Source organism: Penaeus vannamei, chromosome 41, assembly GCF_042767895.1.
Source record: "Penaeus vannamei isolate JL-2024 chromosome 41, ASM4276789v1, whole genome shotgun sequence".
Taxonomy (NCBI): Eukaryota; Metazoa; Arthropoda; class Malacostraca; order Decapoda; family Penaeidae; genus Penaeus; species Penaeus vannamei.
In genome coordinates, this window is record NC_091589.1 from 25489985 (window position 1) to 25497484 (window position 7500).

The window sequence follows — 7500 nt, forward strand, 5'->3', positions numbered from 1 at the left end:
CCCCCACACCCCCTCTTCCACACCCAATGGAAGGTGACACGCTGCCAAAACTGCCTGTCATTGCGGGGACACCTGCATCCTTACCCCTCCCCCTCCCCCTCTTTTTTCTTCTCCCCCATCCCCTTTCCTTCTCTTCTTCTTCTTCTCTTTTCCTTTCTCCCCTTCACCATTTACTTCTTCTCTTCTCTCCTCTCCTTTTCTTCTCATCTCTTTCTCCTCTTCTTCTTCTTCCTTTCTTCTTACATCCTTCACCATTCTCATTTTCTCTCCCTTCTATTCTTTTACCCAGCTTCTCTATTCTGCTCTTCTTCTCTCTTTCCTCTATTCCCCTTTTCTCCCCCTCTTCATTTTCTCTTCCTTTCCAGCTTCCTCCCTCCTTCCATCGACCCCCCCCCCATTTCCTCTGTCTTCTTAGCCCCAGAAAGACAGACAAAGATAATATAACAGACAGACAGACAAACAGACAGGCAGTTAAACATTAAGACATAAATACATAAAAAACTATAGTCATGCAGACAGGTAGACACAAACACAAACTGACAGACAGGTAGACAGATACACACACAGACAGATAGACAGACAAACACACACACAAACTGACAGACACACACACACACAAACTGACAGACAGATAGACAAAAAAAAAAAAAAAAAAACACACACACAAACCGACAGACAGGTAGACAGATACACACACACAGACAGATAGACAGACACACACACGCACAAACTGGCAGGCGGATAGACACACAGACAGACACACAGACAGACACACACACACACACACACACACACACACACACACACACACACACAGATAGACAGACAGATCGACAGGCAAGCAGGCAGACAGACAAGGCAAAATGTCGAGCTGACAGACAGGTCGGTGGTTTATGCTCAGACTGTGCGATTACAGGCACTTTCCAGCTCCCCACAACCTGCAGCTCAGGCGGGGGGGTGGGGGGTCTCTCTCTGTCTTTCTCTCTCGCTCTTTATCTCTATTTTTTTTTCTCTTTCTCTAGCTCTAGCTCTCTTTCTTTAGCTCTCTTTCTTTAGCTTCGTTTCTCTAACTCTCTCTCTCTCTCTCTCCCTCTCTCTCTCTAGCTTCGTCTCTCTATTTCTCTCTTTTTCTTTCTCCCCCTCTCTCTCCCTCCCCTCCCCCCTCTCTCTCTACCCCTCCCCCTCCCTCCACCCCCCTCTCTCTCTCTCCCCCTTCCCTCTCTCCCCCCTCCCCCCTCCCCTCTCCCCCTCTCCTCCTCCTCCTCCTCTCACCCACTTTCGCTCTCCTTGTTCTCCCTGCCTCCCGCTTGACGCTGATCAGCCTCTGTCGCCGGCGCCGTCTTTTCGGGGCATGACAGTGACTATCGACGACATCCTGGTCATTGTTGCTGCAATTACGTGCCTTGTTATTGTTTGTCTGTCTGTGGAAGTTTACACGTGTTTCCCCCCCCCCCCCTTCCTTTCAGCATGTATGTAAATGGGTAAATCTGTGTGTGCGTGTGTGTGTGTGTACATACATGCATACATATATATATATATATATATATATATATATATATATATATATATATATATATATATATATATATATATATATATAGGGAGAGGGAGTGAGAGAGTGAGGGAGTGAGAGAGTGAGAGAGTGAGAGAGTCAGAGAGTGAGAGAGTGAGAGAGTGAGAGAGAGAGAGAGAGAGAGAGAGAGAGAGAGAGAGAGAGAGAGAGAGTGAGAGTGAGAGTGAGAGTGAGAGAAGGAGAGGGAGAGGGAGAGGGAGAGGGAGAGGGGGGAGAGACCTGAAGCGGATCCAGACGGAACCAAACGAACCAGATAAAGCAAACAGAACCAAACAGGATCCAACAGACCAAACGGAACCAAAGCGGAAAGGGGAGAAGGGAAGGGAAGGCAAAGGGGAGGGGGAGGAAGGAGGATAAAAGACGAGAAGGGTGAAAAAGGATGGAGGAAGGAGGATAAAAGAGAAAAAGGAGGAAAGAAGGAAGGGGGAAAGTGAAGTGAAAGGGGGATAGGAGAAGGGGAAAAAGAGACAGCGAAAGGGGGAAGAGAAAATACAATAATAATAATTCATCTTCTTCCATTTGCCACAATGGCTATTAAGTCTGCCATGACAGGCTCTCTGTTCATCACTGGTTCCAAATAAACCAAAGCGTCATAGCCCGAACCGAACCGAACCGAAACGAAGCGAAGCGAAGCGATGCGAACCGAACCGATGCGAACCGAACTGAACCGAACCGAGACGAACCGAACCGAAGCGAAGCGAACCGAGACGAACCGAAGCGAAGCGATGCGAACCGAACTGAACCGAACCGAAGCGAAGCGAACCGAGACGAACCGAAGCGAAGCGATGCGAACCGAACTGAACCGAACCGAGACGAACCGAAGCGAAGCGATGCGAACCGAACTGAACCGAACCGAGACGAACCGAAGCGATGCGAACCGAACTGAACCGAACCGAGACGAACCGAACCGAAGCGATGCGAACCGAACTGAACCGAAGCGAAGCGATGCGAACCGAACTGAACCGAACCGAGACGAACCGAAGCGATGCGAACCGAACTGAACCGAACCGAGACGAACCGAAGTGAAGCGATGCGAACCGAACTGAACCGAACCGAGACGAACCGAAGCGAACCGAGACGAACCTAAACGAACCGAACCCAAACGAACCGAACCAAACCGAACCGAAGCGAACCGAACCCAAACGAATCGAACCGAACCCAGACGAAGCGAACCGAACCCAAACGAACCGAACCGAGACGAACCGAACCGAACCGAACCCAATCGAACCAAACCCAAACGAACCGAACCAAACCGAACCCAAACGAACCGAACCGAATCGAACCCAAACCGAAGCGAACCGAACCGAACCCAAACGAACCGAAGCGAACCGAACCGAACCGAACCGAACCCAAACGAACCGAACCCAAACGAACCAAACCGAACCAAACCAAACCGAACCGAACCGAACCGAACCGAGAGGCCGATGGGGGGGAGGCTCAATCAGGAGCAACTCGGGGAGGTGTCATGCCGTCCGGTTCTATATCACGTGATGGACGGATCCGCCTGTCATACCAAACTTAATAGCCATTGTTGGCAAATGGAAGAAGCTGGATTATCATTATTGTATTTTCTCTTCTCCCCTTTCGCTTTCTCTTTTTTCCCCCTTCCCCTTCCCTTTCGCTTTCTCTTTTTCCCCTTCCCTATCCCCCTTCCTCTCCACTTCCCCCCCTTCGCCCCCCCCCCCCAAAAAAAAAACACACACATGGGGGTTTATTTTGATGACGTCACTAAACCTACGAATGCTTTGTGAATATTGATCGATCATTTTTCTCTTCAATTTTCCAAAAAAAAAAAAGAGGAAAATAATGGTTTTATTGGCTATATTTTATCATATTATTATATTTTATTATATCATTATATTTTCTATTGCTTCAGAATAGGGTCGATCATTTTTCTCTTCAATTTTCCAAAAGAAATGACGGAAAATAACTATTCTAATGGTTATATCTTCGCTGAACAATCATCAAAACAGAAAAGACACCTCCTCCAGTTGCTACTGATCGAGCCCTTCCCTAAACCGCAGTGAACCGAGGTCGTCATACTGAACCAACTCGGGAAAAAGCGAACACTGAATAAAGGAATGACGGGAGGAAGGAGGATAAATGTGAGAGTAAGCGGGGAGATAGAAAGGGGGGGGATGGAATAAAATAGAAGAATGAGGAAAATAGAAGAATGTGGGAGAGGGAATAAGAGGGAAAGGGAGGGAGGGGAAGAGAGAGAGAGAGAAAGGAAGAGAGGGAGAGAGGGAGATAGAGGGAGATAGAGAGAGATAGAGGGAGAGAGAGAGAGAGAGAGAGAGAGAGAGAGAGAGAGAGAGAGAGAGAGAGAGAGAGAGAGAGAGAGAGAGAGAGAGAGAGAAAGAGAGTAGAAAGGAGAGGAGAGAGAGAAAGGAGAGGAGACAGAGAGAGAAAGAAAGAAAGAAAGGAGAGGAGACAGAGAGAGAGAGAGAGAGAAGAATCAAGCAGCCAACGAGATAAAACTAGTGTCGATGTTGGTCGCCTTAATTGATGCTGCAGGTGAGATGGCGGGAGGGGGAGGGAGAGGGAGAGGGAGAGGGAGGGGGAGAGGGAGGGGGAGGGGAGAGGAAGGGAGGGGAGGGGAAGGCAAAGTGGAGGGGATGGAAGGAGCGGAAAGGGGGAAAAGGGGGAGGGGGAAGGGAGGAAGGAGGGAAAGGGAGAGGGAGAAAGAAGGTGAAACGGATGATGGGAGAGGCGAAGGGAGAGGGGAGAAGGGAAAGAAGGTGATGGGGAGGAGGAGGAGGAAGGAGGATAAAGAGGAGAAGGAGGAAGAAGAAGGGGAAAGTGAAGTGGAAGGGGGATAGGAAAACGGGAAAAAGAGACAGCGAAAGGGGGGAGAAGAGAAAATACAATAACAATAATTCATCTTCTTCCATTTGCCACAATGGCTATTAAAGTCTGCCATGACAAGCTGTCCGTTCATCAGTTTCCAAATAACCCCCCCCCCTTTTTTTTAATTTGACTTTGACACGTTTACTGACACAAAATAGATAAAAAAATAAAAAAATAAAAAAAATACCCCCCCCCATTTTTTAAATTTGACTTTGACACGTTTACTGACACCTACAAATAAAAAATAAAAAAAATTACATCTGTGCGCGAGGAACGGCCGGGGTTGCCATCCACTGGCGGTGCGGGATGCGAACGCGGGGCAGCGAGAGTGGCACACGAGGACGCTGCCGCTGCGCCACTGAGCACGGGGGAGAAGGGAGAGATAGAGAAATGGAAAGAGGAGGAGGAGGAGGAAGAAGAAGAAGGAGGAGGAGGAGGAGGAAGAGAGGAGGAAGGAGGAAGAGAGGAGGAAGGGGGAAGGGGAAGAAGAGGAGGAGAAGAGAGAAGGGATAAGGAAGAGAAAGAGGGAAGAGGGGGCGAAGGGCAGAGAGAGAGAGAGAGAGAGAGAGAGAGAGAGAGAGAGAGAGAGAGAGAGAGAGAGAGAGAGAGAGAGAGAGAGAGAGAGAGAAGAAGAAGTTGGAAGAAAAAAAAAGTGGGAATAGGAGAAAGAGGAAGGAAAGGAAGAAAGAAAAAGGGGAAGAGGGGAGAGGAAAAGAAGATGAAGGAGGAAGAAGAGGAGAGAAAAGGAAGTGGAAGGCCTTTTCAAGGAAGCGAAGAAGAGGAAGAGGGGAGAATAAGGGGAGAGTTTTCGAGTGAGGAGGAGGAGGAGAAAGTGGGGAGAGAGGTAGAGGAATAGGTGGAGAGGGAGGGAGACAGATAGGGAGAGGGATATGGGGAGGAGAAGGTGGGGAGAGAGGGAGAGGGAGGGAGACAGATAGGGAGAGGGATAGGGGGAGGGAGAAGGTGGAGAGAGAGGGAGGGGATAGGTGGAAGGGGAGAGACAGATGAAGAGGGACAGGGGGAGGAGAAGGTGGGGAGAGAGGGAGAGGGATAGGTGGAGGGGGTGGAGACAGATAGGGAGAGAGGATAGGGAAGGAGAAGGTGGAGAGAGAGAGGGAGAGGGATAGGTGGAGGGGGAGGGAGACAGATAGGGAGAGGGATAGGGGGAGGAGAAGGTGGAGAGAGAGGGAGAGGGATAGGTGGAGGAAGGGAGACAGATAGGGAGAGGGATAGGGGAAGGAGAAGGTGGAGAGAGAGGGAGAGGGATAGGTGGAGGGGAGGGAGACAGATAGGGAGAGGGATAGGGGGGAGGAGAAGGTGGAGAGAGAAGGAGAGGGATAGGTGGAGGGAAGGGAGACAGATGGGGAGAGGGATAGGGAGAAGATGGGGAGAGAGGGAGAGGAATAGGTGGAGGGGGAGGGACACAGATAGGGAGAGGGATAGGGGGGAGCAGGGAGAAGGACGAAGGGACAGAAACAAAAAAAAAAGGAGATGGGAGAATAAGATGATCGTAGTGAGAAAAAAGTAAATAAGGCAAACTCATAAATGTCAAAGAATGTGGGAAAAAATACCACAGATAAAGAAGTGCGAAGGAAAACAGCAAATAGGTAAGAGAGACAGAGACCGAAAGGGATAGAAAAAATAAAAAGGCAGGAAAAGGGATAAAAAAAAACAAACAAAAAAAACAGAAATAAGAATTTATTAAAACAAACAAACAAAAAAACAGAAATAAGTTTGTAATATGAAGAGAGAGAGAGAAAAAATTAATACATGGTACAGAAAGCAATACAAACCGATAGACAGCGATAGATAGACATGTAGATACACAAACATTTAGGTAGATAGGCCGAGAGAGAAATAGGCAGATGATACATATTGCTCAGAAAGCCATCAGGAATGACAGAGGAAATGAAAGAAAAAAACGAAAAAAGGAAAATGAAAGTGAAACTAAAAAAGGGGAATTGAAGGAAAGAAAAAAATTAAGAGAAAAAAGAAAACGACGAAAGAAAAAAATAAAAAAATGGAAGAAAGGACAAACAAAAAAAAAAAATCAAAATAAAAAAAAAAAAGAAAACGTCGAAGAGAAACAAACAAACAAACAAAAGAAATAAAAAAATAAAAATAAAAAGTAAAAATGAAAGGGAGCGAAGGAAGCAAACAAACAAACGAAAGAAATGACAAAAAAAATAGAGAGGAAAAATGAAAAAGAGAAAAAACAAAAAAACAAAACAAAAAAGACAAAAAAAAAATAAGAAGAAAACTGAAAAGGGGCGAAGGAAGCGCCGCCCATGCCAACAACAAGCATCGCGCCCAACAACACATTAAATCTAAATTACTGGTTCACTCACCCCCACCCACTCGGCCGCGACCTGGGGAGGGGGGAGGCGAGGGATAGGTGGGGGGGGAGGAAGGAAGGGGAGGGAGAGGGATAGAAGGGGGAGAAGGTGGGGATAGGTGGGGGGAAGGAAGGGGACGGAGAGGGAGAGGAGGGAAGGAGAAAGTGGGGAGAGAGGGAGAGGGATAGGGGGAGGAGGTGGGGTGAGAGGAGAGGGATAGGAGGAGGAGGTAGGGTGAGAGGGAGAGGGATAGGGGGAGGAGAACGTGGGGAGAGAGGGAGGGAGGAGGAGAGAATGGGAGAGGGATAGGAGGGAAGGAGAACGTGGACAGAGAGGGATAGGGATAGGGGGGACGAGAAGGTGGGGAGAGAGGGAGAGGGATAGGAGGGGAGGAGAAGGTGGGGAGAGAGGGAGGAACGACGAGTAAAAGGGGTGGGAGTGGGGGAGAGGGAGAAGGAGGGACAGTAGGGAGAGAGAGAGGGGAGGCAATGAGGGAGATGGGGAGGGACAAGTGGGGGAAAGGGGGAGTGAGGAACATGAGGGGAGGGAGTGAGGAACATGAGGGGGAGGGAGTGAGGGAGATGAAAGAGTAAAAGAGGAAACAAGAGAGAGTGGGGAACAACGAGGGACAGGATGACGAGGGGAGGGAGAATGAATGAGAGTGGGAGGGAGAGCGAGGAGGAGAGAGAAAGAGGCAGGCAGACAAGATAAATGGAGGGAGGAGGGAGGGGGTAGAGTTTA